The sequence below is a fragment of the Lissotriton helveticus genome, chromosome 6 (assembly GCF_964261635.1).
Source record: "Lissotriton helveticus chromosome 6, aLisHel1.1, whole genome shotgun sequence".
Lineage (NCBI taxonomy): Eukaryota > Metazoa > Chordata > Amphibia > Caudata > Salamandridae > Lissotriton > Lissotriton helveticus.
Window position 1 is genome coordinate 363,096,744 of NC_136067.1, and position 19,219 is coordinate 363,115,962.

The 19,219-nt window shown below is 43.8% G+C and overlaps 1 pseudogene; it reads left to right on the top strand.

The window, feature by feature from the left end:
• Nucleotides 1-15,188: 15,188 nt before the first annotated feature.
• On the top strand, nucleotides 15,189-15,365 carry LOC144764395 (U2 spliceosomal RNA; annotated as a pseudogene).
• The last annotated feature ends 3,854 nt before the right edge of the window (nucleotides 15,366-19,219 follow it).

Below are 19,219 nucleotides of genomic sequence, written 5' to 3' on the forward strand. Positions count from 1 at the left end.
CAACGGGCTTTATTTAAAAACTTTACATATTTACATGTTAGCCAATCCAATATGGTGGCATCATTTTGGATTTTGCATCCATGCTAGAGGCGCAGCTCAGACATGCAAAATTTACATCGAGATTATTTTATTTGCTTATTGCGCAGATTTGTTTACTGTCTATGATGTGTTTATTAGTTTTGACCAGTCTTTTCTGTTTCCAGTTGTCAAGTGCCCATTCTTGTCCATTCTTTCTTACATCCGCAAAGACATAGGTTTGCACTTTGTCGAGTGCCATTTTGAAACATTCTTCGGAGGTGATATCTTTGTGTTTGAACAGTTTTAGGTTTCTGGACGACCAGAGGCTTTCTTTGATACAGTTTATCAGCCTCCACAGTTTGTCTTTTTTCTCCTTTGGGCATGACATGCCTATACCATATAGGATACGTTCGTAGGAGAGTGATGTCTGTTTGGTGATTTTTTTAATGAGTTTCCCCATTTTCTTCCAGATTTCCTGCGCAAAGGCACAGTTCCACAGGAAGTGAAGGACGGTCTCTTCTCCGGCAAATGTTGATCTGGGGCATTTTGAGTCTTTGGCCAAGTTTCTCTTGTGTTGAAATGCCTTTACTGGCAGGCATTTTGTTACTGCCATCCATGTAATGTCTTTTTGGTGGTTGGATAGGCATTTGTAGTTTGTCTATTCCCATACTGCTTTTGATTGTCTTTCTGATAAGTTGTTGGCTATGAGGACCGATTCAGCGTCTTTGAGTTCGTGCTTCCAAGAGTTCTTTTCAAAACAGGCTTTAAAATCAATGTCTTTTGCTCTGCAATGTTCGCTGATTGTACTCAAAGGTTCAAAGATCTTTGTTGTCAAAAAACAATGGGGGGTCTTGTTCGTGAAATGCACCAGATCGTATTTTTGCAACATTAGGGCAGTTGAGTATGTAATATAGTCCGCGACAAATCTGTTTTTTCTTTCCAGTGCGCTCATACATAAGTGTAGGTATTTTGAGGACAAGAAAAGTTTTAAGTTGGGAACATATTTCCCACCTTTCTCTTTAGGTTTATACATGTGTTCTCTCTTGAGTTTCTCCATTTTGGAGTTCCAAACAAAGTTGAAGATCATTTTTGCAGGCTATTTAGCATTACAGTATAGGTGGAAAAACAATCGCAAGGTACAGCAGAATAGGCTTTAATAATCAAAACTTTACCTTCCATGGAAAGGTGTATTAGCTTTCAAAAATAGATTTAAAAAAAATGTTTCCTTTACTGGTGGCCAGTTTTGTTCCCCAGCTATATCCGTACTGAAATGGACCCCTAGTATTTTAATGGGATCTCTTGTGACTGTAACCGGGGTTTTTGCCAGGTTGTCCCATCGGCCTATGACCATGCAGATATATTTGTCTTTATTAATTTCTAGGGCAGAGGCTTTGGAGAAGGAGGAGGCATGTGTGATGACTCTGTTTACTTCCTGGGCATCATTACAAAAGATAGTTACTTCATCCATGTAGCTGGTGCATTTAACTCTTTTCCCTTCCCCTCCCGGGACAAAATGCCCTTTAATGTTTGGGTCTTGTCTGATTTTACTTAGGAGAGGTTCGATGGCACAAATGAAGTGGGCTGGTGATAGCGGGCATCCCTGTCTGACCCCGGATCTGATTGGGATCTTCTCTGTTAGTGACCTATTGATCAGAATTTGGCTAACTGCATCTTTGTATAGTGCCTGGACAATACCGGTGAAAGAATTGGGGATACCCATTTTTTCTAGGATCCTAAAGAGGAATTCGTGTGAGACATTATCGAAGGCTTTTTGTAGATCTAAGGACAAGACGCCTAAGGGTTGGTTTTGTTCTACAGCGAGCCTGATTGTTTCCCTTGTTATCCTTAGGCTATCCCATACCTTCCTCTGGGGGACTGCACAAGATTGATCTTTATTGATAAGTGATTTAAAAACACTTTTCAGCCTGTTTGTTAGCACTTTTGCCACTAGTTTACTATCCACATTTAGTAAAGAGATTGGCCTTCAGTTTCTTTCCTACCTCTCTTGTATATTAGGGAGATAACTCCTTTAGAAAAGGATGGGGGAAAACCTTTGCCTTCATGCATTCTTCTATCATACCCAAGAAATCAGCGCATGGTGTTGACCAAAATCTTTTGTAGTATTCTCATGGGAGGCCATCTTCTCCTGGGGAGGAGATAGGGGAGCATTGGGATAGGGCCCCCAGGAATTCTTCCCCATCTAGGGGCGTTTGCAGGTAGGTTTGTTCTTTGTGCGATAGAATTTTTTCAATGGAGACTAGGTAGTTTTAGCATTCTTGTGGTGTGATGGCTTTCTCTTTATATAGGGTTTTGTAACAGTCCTGTACAGTGTTCTGTATGTTTGTTCTGGCTTTTTGCAGAATTCCTTCTTTGTTCCAGATTTCGTTCATTTCTTTGTGTGTATGGTTGCTCTTTTTGAAGAAGAACCTTGTGCATTTTTTATCCTCTTCGAAGATCTTGACTCTTGAATTGAAAATGGTTTGCTTACCCCTGTCTGTAAACCATTTTCTGAGCTTGCTTTGGGTTTCTTGGAGTTCTTCTGCTACATCCAACCCTTGAGTCTCTAAATTTGTCTAGTAGGTGTAGTTTGTCCTGGACAGTTTGGTAGAGTTCTCTTTTTTCTAGGTCTTTTTGCTTGCGTTGATAAAAGAAGGTTGATAAAGAAGGTTTTGCTCTTCTTCACCCATTCCCACCATTTGGCTTTGGATATGAAGTTTTGTTGTGTGTTGCGCCATGTTTTGTACTCTTTGTTGTTGCTTGTGACCACCTCCTCTTCTTTTAGGATAGATATGTTGAGCTTCCATATCCCTGGGCCTTTGCTGTGGTCAAAGTTAAGCTTGCAGTTTATTAGAAGGGTTTCGTGGTCTGTGAGAGCGCTGGTCTCTGTGTGTGCACTCACGTAGGAGATTGAGTTGGAGGCGATTGAGTTGGAGGCGAAAACAAAGTCTATTCTGGAGGATGTGTCCCCTTTGTCTGACTTCCATGTCATCCCTGTGCCTTTAGGGTTGTTGTCTCCATAAAGGTCTTTTAAGGATAGGTATTCTGCTATTTTCAGCCATGTTGTGGAAGATTTGTCCAATTTGTAGTCTGTGTTGGTACCCTTCCTGTCTTTTGGGTGCATTATACAGTTGAAGACCCCGACAACAAGTGTGGGGGTAGTCCCTGTCAGGAAGAAGGAGGTGTTTTCAAAAAGTTCTATTCTTCCGTTCTTATCTGCAGGTGCATATATATTACATATTCTGAGGTGCTGTTCTTCTATTTTAATATTCACCATTAGTGATCTCCCTGGGCTTATGTTAGTTTCACTGATTAAAAGGATGTCTTTGTTTTAGCTTAGTATGGCTATGCCTGCGTTCTTGTTTCCCCCGCTTGACCATGCGGAGGGGCCCTCTTGCCACTCTTTGGCATAGCTTTTTTAATTTTGCATTTGGGGTAGGTTGCATTCTTGTAGGCAAATGATGTCTGCTTTGATGGTTCTGCAGGGCTCTAGAATGGTGGCTCTTTTGAAGGTATGTTTCATTCGCCTGACGTTTAGAGTTGCTACTGTGAGTTCTCTTGGTGTATCCATCATGAAGAGTAAGGTGTGTGTGTACGTTCTTATTTGTTGCTTTCTTCAAATTCCGTCCAGGACTGTGTTGCTTGATTTTGGGCATGTACCTCTTCATTGCTTCCTAAAAAAGGGGATGACATGAAGAGGGTTTCCTTTGTCTGGTGCTGGAGAGGGTTTTTGGAGGTTTCGTCCCTGTTTGAAGGGTTCTCCATCTCTGAGAGGTCAGTCAGAGGTGCGTAGCGGTTCTTATTTGCATTTGTAGTTTTTTTCTTTGCTTTCATTGGGGATTTTTTCTCTGTTTTCTTTTGGTTTCTTGTTGTTCTGTTTTGGGTTTTTTCCTCTTCATCTTCTTTGCTTTGGGCTTTGCTTGTTTTATTGTTTTTCACGTTTTCCCATTTCTTTGGGAAAGATTTTAAAATTTGTCGTGTTGCTTCTATGTTTGACTCAGATTCTGTGTCTGATTCTTCCTCTAGGAGGGAGGGAGTTTGTGTGTTTGTGGTTAAGTATAAGTGGGTCGCTCCCACGATCTTTGTTTTGGTCCTTGGTTTTGATTCGGTTATTGCAATAGTCGAAGCCGAGGGGCTCGTATATTTACGAGTGTATCGATAGTTGATAACAACTTGAAGTTTGAAGCTAAACTAGTGAGCTATAAGATGCCTGGTCTTAGCAAATTTGGGAAATGGTTTAGTTGTGGTTGCAACAAGGATTCCCGATTGGAGGATTCGTGTCCGATACCTCCGGTTGGAACTCCGACTTATGAGCTCTATTCAAAACACAGAGTGGGTCCTATCACTTATAATGAAGTGTGGGTTCGCTATACAAAGAAAGATAGTGTTTTACGTTGGCCCCAATATGGTAGTTTCGAATTAAATATTTTAGATAATCTGGAAGTTGCGCTATTTAAGAAGAAAGCCCGTCCGGCGATGTTTGACTGTTTCCGCCTTTGGCGTAAGGAAGCCAAACAGCGAGAAATTAAGCAAGCAAAGAGAGATACGAAAGATAAGAATATGTCAGAAGTACAAGCTGCTAGGCAGTTTAAGGAAGATGGAGAAGAGCATGCGCGTGAAGTCTTAGATAGACAGCGTTGCATGGCTATCGATAAATGTTATCCGGCCTTGCCGCCTTCTTTCAAAAGTGAATGAGGACCCTGAAAAAGATCCTTTGATCTCTCATTTACTGAGATTACCACCTCCTTATGTGCAAGGTGCTATTGCACCTCCATTACCCCCGGTTGTTGCACCCCTTGTTGTTCAGCCTCCTGCTGTTGTTCAGCCACCCGTTGCACAGATGGTTCTCCCTGCTACGGTGCAGCCTTCTCCAGGGCTGCCAGCTTTGTCATCAGCTTTGCCTCAAACTCCTTTGCCGTCTACTTCTGTATCTCCGACTCCTGCTACTCTTGTGAGATATGGGGCGTTGCCCGGGTACAGTTACTGGCTGCTAAAGCCAGTATGAAGGCACAGGCGGATAAACACAGGGCCCCTGCTCCTGCTTATCAAGTGGGTGAACAGGTGTGTTTGGCCACTAAGAACCTTAGGCTTGGTGGGTCCCGCAAATTACAACCTAGATATGTGGGTCCGTTCCCGATAGTGCAGGTTATCAATCCTGTGGCCATGAAACTGGATCTGCCCGGCGACTATAGGGTTCACCCTGTGTTCCATACGTCTCTATTGAAGCCCTATGTGCCCTCCTCACAGGAGCTACCCCCTCCCCCCCCTGTGCTTGTGGATGGACAGGAGGAGTTTGAGGTCCGTGCCATACTGGATTCAAAGAGAAGGAGGGGCCATTTGTTTTATTTGGTCGACTGGAAAGGGTATACCCCTGAGGACCGTACTTGGGAACCGGCTGGGGGGGTTCATTCACCTCGATTGGTTCATTTATTTCATCGCCAGCATCCTTCCAAACCACGTCCGGTGGGGAGGATTGTTGGGGGGAGGTACTGTTAGGATTCCCGCGTGGTCCTCTTTCTCTTATCATGTTTGGGAGCCCATGTGACCTGCTGGGGCGGAGATATAAGTCACCTTCTCCCTGTCCTCAGTGCTTGATATCTAGTTGTGTGGTTCCTGGTCCTGGGCTAGGGGCTGCTTTGTACATTGGGACTTGTGCTGTTGTTCACGGGCTCGTGAATTGGCAATTGCATTTTTTCCTGGCTCTTAGGTTTTCCCTGCCCTTCCCTTTATTTTCTTGTTTCTGGCGATCTTTGGATTACCTTTGGCCCTTTTTACTTTGTTGTGTCTTGTGTTGTCCTTTGTGTCTTGTCGTGTGTTTATCTAGTTTTGAGCCTTTTAACCCGGCTGGGTATAGCGAGTTGCTGGGGCTCCAGCGCTCCTTGAGGTGACTGGTGGTCCGGCTGGATTACCGTCACGATTCCCTGTTGTGTTGTTGAACGCGCAGTTCAAGCACTTCCGCCTTGTTTTCCATTCGGTCCACATCGTTGTGTGGAGGCGGAGTGCTGTTTTGGGCGCATCCGGGTTTAGCGAGCTTTCACTGCTAAGCCGGTGATACACAGCGTTCTGTCCCTTGCCTTTGCCCCCACCCTTGTATGCTTTGAGCATTTCCTTGCCCCAGAGACGGAGGTTTTTTCAGTCGTTATCACGACTTTTTCCTCCCTATACCTTTGGCTCCGTTATCATTGGAGCGATTTCCCCAGCGCCAAGTTTCCCTTTCCCCTGCCCCCTCTCTCCCTGCTTGGACCTTACTGAATCCCTCCTGCCAACGGAGATCTCCACCAGTCAACGACCACAGCGCTTGTGGGTAAGGAGGTGTGAAGGGGTTTTTGCGGGGCATGGTAAGAGAAAGAGGTGCTACATTCTTTATATTGTTACCATGTGTGGTGGACAGTGATTTAATTTTGTCCCTATAGGTGCAGTACGTGGAGTACACTGGTCTTTGCAGCGAGTCCCTAGACTGACTGAAGCTCTGGGATCCCTTATCTGTCAACCCCCTTTTCCCGCCCCCTGTCCGTTGTCCCTCTGTTGACCCATTGTATTATCTATCTGTGGGTCGCTTAGGGGCAAGGGCAGAGGAACGGGGTAATCGTCGCTCCTGCATTGTATGGGCATAGCTGGAAAGGAACCAGCACCTACGCCTCTTTTGCCTCAAAATACTCTTTCTCCTGTTCTTATGGCTACTTCTTCTCCTTCTGCTAGAAAACGAATGACTGAGACTGTTGCTAATCTTTTGTCTCCACTCTTTGGGTCATTGAATATGACCCCTGTTTCGGAACGTAGACAGAGTCGTAGTCAGTTTCCTAGTCCCGAAGAGCGAGCAGTGTTGGATCTTTTGGCTCGAAGATGGGTTTTAAATGCTTCGAGGTATAATTTACAAGCGATTATGGATGTTTTCTTTCAGTGGGAACCGCCGAAGCAAAGGTATGTGTTTGATGTGATGTGTACTTTTCTTCGTCAGGAATGGGAAAATAATGAGTTGGGTCCGATTCCGCAGGAAGTGCTTGATGTCCAGTCAGAATTTGCTAAAGGGACGATAGTGGAGTCCGATGTTACAGATGCCGTAGAGACGATACTTGTCTTCAGGTCTAGGCTACCGCCTCAGACATTGTACGAACCTGATTCCTTTGTTAGGAGGAAAGTGAAGCAGTATCCTATGAGAGAAGTTCCCCCTGTCTGGAGAGAGGAAGTTGTTGCTAATGTTAATCAGGGTATTCAGGGTGTAGCGGCTCATTTCCAGCGCGTATGGGTACCTGTCCCTTGGAAAAGAGCAGAGGTCTTGGCTCTTAAGCAGACCTTACCTGACCCCCGTAAAAATCCTGCTGGTTATTACAAAGAGTTGTCTCAGACAGTTGATGCGTGTATTATGAATTTAGCTGACATAGATATGTTGATGGGTAATGTAGTCCCTCAACCTTTGTGGGCGAAGATTCATCATGAGAATCATGCGCAAGAATTAGGAGATACGTGGGCTAATATTGTTGCTGCAGATGGTCGACAGGTAGGAGGTGCCAAACCTGAACCTTTAGTTGCAGAATTACCTGGTAGGATTATTAATTTAATGAAAACTATGATGCCTCCTTTAAGAGTGAATTGGGATAAGTTAGCAGCATGCAAACAAAAGAAAGATGAGAGTGTGTCTGATTTCTTCACTAGGTTTGAAGAAACGTTTATCGATCATAGTGGTCAGGATATGAGCACTGAAGGTGGTCAAAGGTTGTTCGTGGACAAATTTGTCTTTAATTTGCTTCCCGAACTTTCTAATAAGTTAAAGGACTCTGAGAGTTCATGGGCTGTTTCTTCGTCTGCCCAGATATTGGCTACTGCACAATATTACGAGAATAGGGATAAAGATGAGAAGGATAAAGTAGAGAAGAAGACTAAGGAATTAAAGACGAAAGTTCTTTTGCAGCAATCTTATCCGCCTCGTACGAATCAGCCTCAGTTTCAACAACCTCCACAGTTTCAGAGATTGCTACAGAAACCTGAGTATTTTGCTCCGCGATTTCTGCCAGGCCCTAATCAGTGTGCTTATTGCAGAGAAGGTCACATTAAGCATAGTTGTCCGGTTCGGTTACAGCGTGCGAATGGTGTATCTGGTCAGAGAGGTCGTGGTGGTTTCCAACAAGCTCCTAGGGGTAGGGGACGTGGTGTGTTTCCTCGGAATGAACGTTCCTTTCCCCCTCAGAAATCTACGATGTGTTTTGATGGACAGAATGTTTCGAATGTTAAGTCTGCCCAGTACTACATTGATGACTATTATGTCGAGAGTGAGAGTGCTGGTTATAATGATAGTTAGGACAGCCATGGGCAAAGAGAGGGAGTAGTGTCAGTTCCAGTTGACCAGAGTGGACCTTATGTTGAAGTGGTTACATTAGGTGTGACAGAACCTTTTCTTTTGGATACTGGTGTGATGAAGAGTTCTATTATGCACACTAAACTTCCTGGCACACCTTTGTCTGGCTTGACCAATGTTTCAGTAGGATTTTCTGGCGCCCCAGTTCGTAATCCGGTTTCTAGTCCTTTGCCTCTTTCTATTGGTCCTTGACAAGTGGAAGCTCCTCTTGTTCTAACGACTGGTTGTGGTGAGAATCTGTTGGGTTTGGACTTACTGAAAAGATTGCATGCGACATTACATTGCTCTCCTGCGGGACTACATCTTACGATGGGTAAGAAAGTGATTTCTCCGATGTATTTGTCTAAAGATTGTCTTCCACTGGAATTGCGTTCTCTTCCTGATACACTTTGGGCTACAGGTCCCAATGATGTTGGTCTCTTGCAGATTCCACCCTACGTTGTTACTCTCAAGTCGAATGCTAGGCTACCTCGTATTCCCCAATATAAAATATGGAGTGATGGCGAGAGAGCTCTTCCAGCGATGATTTATGATTTGGTTGAGAAGGGTGTAGTTGAAGAAACGAGAGGCATTGTGTGTAACAGTCCTATTCTGCCGGTCCTTAAGCGTACTGATGCTTCTCAGCCACCTGTGTATCGGTTTGTGATCGATCTTCGAGAGGTGAATAAGATTGTGGTGCCACAGTTTCCTGTTGTCCCGGATATCACTGCTTTGTTGACTCTGATCCCTGCTTCAGCTGCCTGGTTTTCGGTTATCGACTTGAAGAATGCTTTCTTTAGCATTTCGATCGCTGAGGAAAGTAGAGATATTTTTGGCTTCTCTTTAGGAGGCCAAAGCTTCCGGTTTAAGCGTGCTCCTCAAGGTTATTGTGAAAGTCCCTCAATCTATAGTCAGGTGTTGAAAACTCAGCTTGATAATTTTGTGTTGCCTTCTGGTGCTACTCTTATCGAGTACGTTGATGATCTGCTGGTTGCTGCTGATGATGATGAGATTTGTAAAGAAGCTACTCTTTCTTTGTTACGACATTTGTCTGACCTTCATCATAAAGTGTCGCCTTCAAAGTTACAGTATTGCCGACAAGAAGTAACCTACTTAGGTCATCTCTTGTCGAAGGAGGGACGACGATTGACCCCAGAACGAATTGAAGCGATTGCCCAAATGACTGTACCATCCACACAGAGAGAAGTGCGTGCCTTTTTAGGTATTACTTCGTATTGTAGACAATGGATCCCCAATTTTTCTCTGCTGGCGAAACCTCTGTTGGTATTGACTCTTAAACATACTCCGTACCCTCTTCCTTGGTCTGATGATTGTCAGAAAAGTTTTTCTGAATTACGTGATGCATTGTGTTCTGCTCCGGTGTTGGGTACCCCGGACTTCAGTAAACCTTTTACACTGTACTTACACGAGAGAGAAGGTTGTGCGTTGTCAGTGTTGACACAACAATTTGGAGACAAGCAGCGGCCATGTGCTTATTTTTCAGTGACGTTAGATCCGGTAGCTAGGGCATTGCCGAGTTGTTTGAGAGCTACAGCGGCTGTTTCTATCCGACAGTCTGCTGGTTTGGTATTGGATAATACATTGATTGTGATGGTCCCACATGCAGTGGATACCTTATTGAATAGGACTAAGACACAGCACCTTACTAGTGCGCGTTTGTCAGGTTACGAGTTGCCGCTTTTGGCTAGCCATGTGCACATCAAAAGATGCAATGTGTTGAATCCAGCTACGTTGTTGCCGATTTCTGTAGAGACAGATGTTCAGGAACAGCATGATTGTTTTCTTCGGACAGAGGAAGAAACAAAGGCTAGAGTTGATTTAAAAGATACTCCTCTTTCGAATGTTGATGGTACCCTATGTGTAGATGGTTCATGTTTTAAGCTTTCGAATGGAGAAATGACTGCAGCATATGCCGTCACAACTTTACATACAGTTGTTGAAACAGCACGTATTACACAGAATTCAGCGCAAGCAGCAGAGCTAATAGCATTGATTCGAGCGTGTGTGTTGTCAGGAGGAAAGCGAGTGAATGTTTATACTGATAGCCAGTATGCGTTTGGTGTTGCCCATAGTTTTGGACGCTTGTGGAGAGAGAGAGAATTTCTTACTTCCCATGGTACGAAAATTCAGCATGGGCAATTGGTGAATGAACTTCTTAAATCACTTACTTTGCCAAAGCAGATAGCAATTGTGAAGTGTAGTGCGCATAGAAAGGTTGTGGATGATGTGGGTCGAGGAAATGCGTTTGCAGATGAAGTTGCGAAAGAAACGGCGAGAGACATGGCGAGTCAAATGTATGTTGCGGGCCCTGCAAGATGGGTTATGGCAAGTGGAATGTGTGAAGACACAATAGAAAGTGTGAAGTTGATTCAGGCTGAAGCTACTGAGAAAGAAGTGAGTATGTGGAGAGAAAGTACGGGTATGTTGGATTCGACAGGTTGTTGGGTTGAGTTGTCGGAGCACCAGCGATGGTTGCTGCCTGATGCGTATGTGCTCCCAGTGGTTACTATGGCTCATGGAATGGCTCACATAAGTTCGAAAGGGATATGTAAGTTGTTGGCTCCAGTATGGCAGAATGCTGGAATTCCTAAATGTGCTGAGAATTTGGTGAAGCATTGTATGATTTGCTTGATGTATAATCCTGGAAAGGGAACTCCAACTCCAGCTGGTCATTTTGCTCCTCCAACGTATCCGTTTGAAGTGATACAGCTAGATTACATTCACATGGAGTGATGCAATAACTTGAAGTATGTCCTTGTGGTTGTTTGCGCCTTTTCCAGATGGATAGAGGCCTACCCCTAAAGGATAATACTGCCTTGTCTACAGCCAAGGTTTTGCTCAAAGAGTACTTCCCCAGGTATGGTTTGCCGAGAATTGTATGGAGCGACAATGGGAGTGAATTTGTGGGCCAGATCATGAAGAAAGTGTGTGCGAGTTTGGGTATCAATCAGAAATTCCATGCTGCGAATCACCCCCAGTCAGCTGGACTTGTCGAGTGCTACAATGGCACTTTGAAGCTGAAGTTAGCTAAGATACAAGCGAGCTCTGGTCTTACATGGCCAGATGCCTTGCCATTGGCCCTTTTGTCAACGAGGACGACAGTACATTCTCGTGTGGGACTTAGCCCATATGAAATTGTGTTTGGTCGTCCGGCCAATGTTTGGGGTGTCCCAAGGCCCAAGAAGTACAGCGACATCGAGTACCCTATGTGGGTGGATTACTTACATGACTTGACTGCTAAATTACGTGTTCTCCACCAACAGGTCTATGACAGTTTGCCGACAGCGACTGCGGATCCAGGCCACACGATTCAACCTGGAGAATATGTGCTAACGAAGAACTTCCAACGAACTAAGAACTTGGAGCCAAGGTGGACTGGACCGCATTTAGTCTTGCTAGTAACTCGGACTGCAGTGAGAGTAGCTGGTAAAAAGAATTGGGGCATGTCACCCATTGCAAAAAAGTTCAGTTGCCATTACCGTATGACAAGTGGGTGAGGGGAGGTATAGCTGATTCCGAATGTGAAAGAATTCCTAGATTCGTACCTTTTAGTGATGCACATTTGAAATGGACTCAGTCAGAACGTGCGGACGATGACATCCTGCAAGCTGCTGTGCCTCCGCATCTAAGACTTGATACAACGGATCCAGAAGTGCTTTTTCAGGAGCAGACCGTGTCTGGCACAGAGCGTTACAATCTAAGACCGAGATAAGGGACAAATGAATGGACAAATAAAACTTGTATTTTTTGTTGTGAGTTACACCTTTTCAGATCAAGAGACTATTTTTATTTTTCGAGTCACCATCTGGACTCAGCTGCAGGGTCGCGGTACAGCCTTAAGGGGTGAGCCGCGAATTGACAAAAGGTCTGTGGTTCATGGTCGTTAGTCCGATCTTGACGCACACTTAAGTGAAGAAGGTAATAGCCGTGAGCAGCACGTTAGAGGATTGAGTCTTTTGCATCTGATAAGGGTGTTGAAAACATTGATGCTAAAATGAAAATGTGTACATTGGTTCATAGCAAATGTTTTTTGATATTGTGTTTCTTGATGCTTTTGAATATTATATTGGGTTGTGTGGTTTGGATTGTCTATGCCATTCAACATACGTTTGCATCTACATCCCAACCTACTCTTTCTTTTTCTACTGTTTCTCCACATGAGTTTCATACGTTGCCTGAACATGAACAGACACGAAGATCAGAATTTGTTAACAATTCGTTTATACAATTGTTGCATCAGCAAGTAGTAAATACAACGAATTGCTGGGTATGTGGTCTTATGCCGCATACGACAGATAAGGGAATGCCATATTTGGTTTTGCCTTTTTCACCTAACGGGTCAGTGTGGGCGCTCCAAGCGATGTTTATTTATGCGAACGAAGCATCTCCTGTACGTTCCGTCAAAGATAATGCGAGTAATAATGCCTTGATACAGGGAATAGTAGATACGATCAGAGATATCGATGCGTATCATGCTATCCCTAAGGATGAGGTACGAGCATATATTGGTTGGAACAAGACTGAACATAGCATAAGCCTGACAGAGAAGGAGAGACGAAAAAGGTCTCCCCGTATTTGGATTGTACCCCACCGAGGTCATTTTTGTCTGCAAGGTAATGGTCAGAATCCGAGAGCTCAGCTTGGTAAGAGTGTGTGTGTTCACACCTATGTCTATACGTCCCAGAAATCTCCACCGTTTGTGCCAGCTAAAGGCACGTATTTTGTTTGTCACGACAGAGCATATACATGGTTGCCATCTAACTTTTCAGGTATATGTTATGTGGCATTTTTGCTTCCCCCTACATACACTGCTGTTTTCAATTACCACAAGACAAGATATGGTAGAGGTGTTATCGATGCGAAAGATACTGTCGCACAAGAAGCTGAAGACTTCTTTAAGGGTTTCGTGCCCTTTTGGGGTCCTATGGCCAATAGTAGGAATATTTGTCAGCTTACGAGAGTGGTTGAGGCCACTATAAATGAAACTGCAGGTGCTCTTAGCAACATTACAGCTGAGCTTCAGGCGGATCATCTTATGATGTTACAAAACCGTATGGTTTTAGATATCATACTTGCAGATAGAGGTGGGGTATGTAAATTGATCGGGTCTAGTTGCTGTGTTTTCATAACAGCTAATGCCCCGACAGTGTACCAAGCCATCTTGAAGTTACATAAGTCCGCTGAGTCTATACATGTAGACGAAAGGAACTGGTCATTGACTGGATGGATTTGGGGACTGTTGTCTAAATGGGGATGGAAGAGTTTGACGTTCCTTGGTATGGTTTTAGCTATCATTTTCTCGTGTTGTTTGTGCATCAGTGTGGTCCCACCATTTGTAGTCTGTGCTGTGTGAGAAGACCCGTCCCAAGAGAAGTGAAGGATAATAAGAGGATGCCTCAGCAACACCTTGATGACCTGATGAGAATAGATATAGACCTGGATTCAGATTGACATGAGTTTAGGTTATTGCCTACGTAATGGCAAAAGGAGGTCTGAGGTTCCGTGATTTCCGAACCAGACTCCACTTTGTTTGCGTTGTGCGTGACGCCATTTTTGTGTTGCCCTCACGTAGGCCCGTGGAGGTAACCGAACGAACAAAGTTGCATGGGCTTCGTTGTTCATGTGCATATTAACTAGGCCTTTTCTGACTTGTGAGTGAACTGCAAAGACGCTGACCTAGTCTCCTGAAACTGACCCTTTGCGAGGCCAATTTCCCTGGCTGATCGTTGTCTGAAATTGCCAAACAATGTTCAGGATATCGTTAACTTTTAGTTCGCTTGCACAAATCTTATCCTATTCAACATCTGAATTGGTTTCTTTCCTTATGTCTTTTCATTACATGGGTAGTGCTTTCAATTATGGGTTTGTCCAGCTTGTGGAAATTGAATTTTGGACATTCCTAATAATTAACTTGTGGGTTGGTACAATGCAAAGTGAGCTTTTTATGATGTGATAATGTGTGGGAAAATGTATTTCATTTGTCAGTATTTGTCGCAGTGGGTGTGCATTTGTAATGAGCAAATGTAGGATAAAAGGTGATGTCTTGCTCTACGAAAATTGAGCAATTTCTTGAGTTGTACACCGTGTTGTATTGCTGGGATTACTGTTACTAGCTGCAGCTAATAAATTTGATCTTTGACGCCATCCAGAAGTATTCCGTGTCTCTGTATTCCAAGACAGGAGAACTCGAAGACTTCGGGTGTGTCCCTGGCACCGCTGGGTTCTAAGAAAACCCGGTTCTTCAGAATGCCTCCCCACCAGACAGTTCCAACCCGCAGAGGGATGGATGGCGAGAACACTCATCTAATGTGGAACTGCCCATATGCACAAAAACTCTGGAAAAAATTGGGAAAGCTACTGAAGCACATCACATCCATGACAAACATCCAACATGAGAACATTCTCTGCGGCCTGGATCTGCCCACCGCAGACAAAGATATCGCATGGAAAATAATCAATGCAGGGAAAGAAACTCTGTGGATCTCCAGGAAACCTATTACTCTTCTCACACATACAGCTGACAAATGAATGCCTAAAACTGTGTTTCAATAAAGCAATGATATATGTAATGTATGACATTAAAAGAGTAGGCCAGGCAGAAGCCAGCCAAATATAGAAACATAAAAATTGGGCCAAATGGCTAATAAAAGCTTCATAAAAGACCCCCCAATATTGGGTAAGTCTTAACATAATAAAGTATCTAGATGAAAACCACCAAGGTACATGCCTGTGAGCACCACACTTTGGATTGGTAAAAAGTACACCACCCTACAAGGGATGGTTAAAATGTATCATGCACCCAAAACTTTATAAATAAAAGATATATTTTTACCAAAAAAAATAATCTGTTCTTATCAGTTTAGTATCTGATACGTCCTCTATTTGGGGACCATATATTAAATAGATTTTTAGAACAGGGAGATGGAATAGGAGCTTGCTCTGTCCACTCCACGCATCAACCTGGTATTGCAGTACCTCCAGGAATTGTGCACTTCCCCACCCGGGAAAACAATGCTGTTGAAAAATAGACGAGAAAACAAAAGAAGCGCTTCACCACCAAACCCTGTAAAGTGGCACTCTTGTGTTTGCGTGTGAATAAAAGCAAACTGGTCACCGTGTCTTGCCTTATTTAGGTATTTATTTGACTTATTTGCCGCACCCAGGCCGTGCGTTATTTATTCGCGTTTAAAAAAAAAATCTTTCTTTTTTTTCCCCTTCTCCATCCAGACGCTGCACTTTGAAAAGAGAGAAACGTCGGAAAAAGACTGTTTTTCCAGCAGCAGAGTTTCATTGGTTTTGGAGCCATTTCACTGTGGAAAGAATGGAAGAAGGTTTCCAGCAAGATGGATGGATGGATGGATGGATGGATGGATGGATGGATGGATGGATGGATGGATGGATGGATGGATGGATGGATGGATGGATGGACGGAGGGGAGGGTAGGGAGGAGAGGGAGGAGAGGGAGGCAGGCAGGCAGGCTGGCTGGCAGATAAGTGGACACTGCCCTTGGCTTCACTGAGCAAGAAGAAAAATACAGAGTCCTTTTCCTTCTCTGCCTGCCCCGCCCGTCCCCGAAGCCTTATCAATAGGCCTTAGGCTGCAGGGGAGCAGTGTCCCGGGCAAGCGAGGGCGAGGAGCCGGCCATTTCCGTTCAGGTAGCTGTCCAGGGCATCCTGGGCTGATTCCCAGCATCCCCTTGCTGCCAGGCTTTCTGGCCAGCCCACTGGAAGCAGTGCGCAGGAAGGGGCGGGGCATGCAAATACTAGAAAGAGGACAACGTGAGTATGCTAAGTGACGCCTAATGAGGCGACAGCCGAGGAGGAGTCTGGGAGCCGGGAGAAGGCCTGAGGCCGGGGCCTCCTTTCCATTGGCACATGCTGAGCTCTTGCTGGGAGTCAGAAAAAGAGGCGAAAGGGCGGCCAGCGACGGTGCAAGGGAAGACCCCGGTCCGGGTCAGCCAGGTGGATTTCTTTGGGAGTCGTTCATTCTGGCACCATTCTGGGTATCGCTTCTCGGCCTTTTGGCTAAGATTGGGAATATACTGGTCTGCTGAGGTTGAGGAACGACACCTGAAACCCTGAGGGCTGGGCCTGCGTTCTCTGACTTGTCCAGAGCCAGGCTGCGTCCAGAGGGATAAAAGGCCACTGCTTCGATTTGCCTATACCTGTGAGGCTGGGCCTTCGCTCCCTGGCTTCTCCGGGGCAAGGCTGCGTCACCAGGCGGGGTAGTCAAGCGGCGGAGGTGGAGGTCGTATTTACAAGAAGGACATATTTACAAGAAAGACGTATTTAAAAGGACGTATGTTACATTCTTTCCTTGGTTCATTCCTCTGTTGCATTATACTGTCTGTACACTGTATACTGGAACATGGAATGTAATGATGCCTGCATCTTACATACCAGGTTCCAGATTCCACTTCTAACAGTTAACTGTATTTTTACTTACTATTGGACGTGCTGTTCTACCGCTAAGCTTCTCTAAAATAAATATTATATTTTTACTTGAATCTTCTGGATCCTCATTTCAACAATGGTGACGAGGTACTGAAGATTTCGTCCAGCCACGTCAATTTTAGCACAGGAGCGGAAAAATACCTTCATTTTGCCTTGGATCTACAGCTGACCCACGGATGACTTCATCTTAACTCTGTACTGGTGAAGCAGTGTTGTCACCTGTTCTGTGCGAGTCCCGTTGATTTCTGATGTTCCAATCCGGATTTCTGCATTTTTTTGTGTTTTCATCTATTTGCCGGTAAGCGCTTTCTACGTTTCTTTGCTATCTGCCAGCACCGTCATTGTGTATGTCATCGCGTACTACACGCGTCATCGCGCAAGTCAAGTCACGCCTGCAAATCATCACGCACGTCATTTTACGTGCCTCCACCATTTTGTTTTACCGTTTCCATAGTAACTGGCATTCCGCCATGATTACTGGAGATGGAGACGGCGATTGAACTTACATTTACTGAACAGCGCTCAGGTATGGATTATTGCTGCCGTTTGTGTGCGCGTGTGTTTTTATAGTGACAGTCTTTATACACACGCTTTTGGTGGTTTTCGAACTTACTGAACTATGGCAATACTTCATTTTAAACAAACTTACCGATTTACATCAATTTCTTCATTCTGAAGTGATTGTTCGCAGCAGCTTTGCTTGTCTGCCATCTATTGGATTTTTATGGACATACTCACCGTATTTAGTTATATGACTTTTAGAAGTGTTTTTGGAAGTTAGATTCGACAAGCAATTTCAGGAATTTCTAGACTATTTTATCACAAAAGTTGTAAGGAAGCATCTGTGTATTTCAGATTTATGAACAATATTTATATTATTTGTTAGGATTTGTTTGAGTTTTCTTCTTCTAGCATCATTACTAGTGTATCATAACACTATCCAATTTGACCCTCCATCCAAGTTTTTGCAGACTAAAGGTGAACCACCTATTCCTTGGACAAGATGGAAGGAGGAGTTATTTACTTACCTCAAAGCAATGGATGGAGAACGCATGTCTGCTGAAAGAAAAAAGAACATATTTTTACATTGTCTTGGATCAGAAGGACAATTGGTTTTCAGAACCTTACCTCCTGTTAGATCAGGTGGTGATGCTAATGTATATGATGAAGTGGTTTTGAGAATTGAGGGCAGATTCAAACCTATTTCCAGTGTTGCACTTAGTAGGTTCAAGTTCTATACCAGGGTTCAAGATGAAAATGAATGTTTTGATGACTTCTTAACTGCTCTCTGTGCGTAGTCATTACATTGTAACTTTGGTCTGATGACTGATGAAATGATCAGGGATCAAATCTTAGTACATGTAAAGTACAAGAAAGTTCAAGAACAATTGTGGATCTTAGGTGATCCCAGTTTGGAAACAGCAATTAGTACAGCTAAAGCTCTTGACCAATCTGATAAATGGATTAAGTCTCTTGACAAAGTTACTACCTCTAATGCGTCTACTTCTGGCAGCGAGGTTAGTACTATCAAGTCTCAAGAGTCTAAAAATCCTCATGTTTACAAACAAGATAGTAAGAGCACGCAATATTATTGTTACAGGTGTGGTAATCCTGATCATATTGCTTCCTTCCCGCAATGTCCTGCTATAGGGTAAGCAATGCAACAAGTGTGGTCGTTCGGGACACATTTCTAAAATATGTAAGAACACTATTAAGTCTTTTCATGACTTTAAGAAGCCACCATTTTCTTCTTCAAAAATAACCAATGGTAAAGTCTCTTGTGTTTCTGACGAAGGGAAGTTTGTTTCAGATACCATTGAGTCTGGTATTGTTGTATCAATCCAGGACTAGTTTGATGCATCACAGACGGACAAAATACCTTCTCCCAATTGTTTAGTTAGTATTTTGGGCAACGTTTTGGAACTCATGGCGGATTCGGGTTCTCCATGGACCATCATTGCACGGGAATATTGTATAGAAGTGTTTGGTGATATGGTGGATACTAATGCTTTGTGTGTACCAGACATCATTGCTTATAATTTTGATGGTTCAAAAATTGATTTAATTGGTTTTAAGGAAGTACTTATTTCTTTTAAAAGCAGTTCAGCTGTCATCAAATTATATGTGGTTTACAAAGGTGTGAATGTGTTGGGTTGGCGGGACCAGGCCAAATTAGGTATTATTCTTAATCCTAGGCTGAAAGATCCTGTTTCGGTTCCTACAGTATCTATGTCAAAAGTTGAGTTAAATGCATCACAGCACCTACTGATTTTCCCCAATGTTTTCCAAGTGTATTTTCTGACAAATTGGGAAAACTGAAAGGATTTAGTCACAGAATTAAAGTGAAACCCAATTCCATTCCGGTCAGACAGAAGTTAAGGGGAGTTCCTATAAGCAT